The sequence below is a fragment of the Penaeus monodon genome, chromosome 19 (assembly GCF_015228065.2).
Source record: "Penaeus monodon isolate SGIC_2016 chromosome 19, NSTDA_Pmon_1, whole genome shotgun sequence".
NCBI classification, from domain to species: Eukaryota; Metazoa; Arthropoda; class Malacostraca; order Decapoda; family Penaeidae; genus Penaeus; species Penaeus monodon.
This window is the reverse complement of record NC_051404.1, coordinates 13,800,545-13,800,814: the sequence shown is the minus strand read 5'-3', so window position 1 is coordinate 13,800,814 and position 270 is coordinate 13,800,545.

The window sequence follows — 270 nt, the reverse complement described above, 5'->3', positions numbered from 1 at the left end:
AATCATATTGCATATTATTTTGTACCTTTGGCTTTTCTGCCTCTCTCACAACGGTAAAATGTTTTGCCATTCATATAGGACTGAAAGACATATACTAAATTCTCATTACGAATCTTGTCTCTACTTATTCTCTTGAACCCGAAAGAAGATAAATATATTTGAGTTTGTCAATAGTTTTGGTTCGAATGATCTGTCTGTGTACACAAAACAAGGTATTTTTTGTAACTCAAACAAGTCATAGTCAAGGGAAATTAAGAAGTGCAAATACCA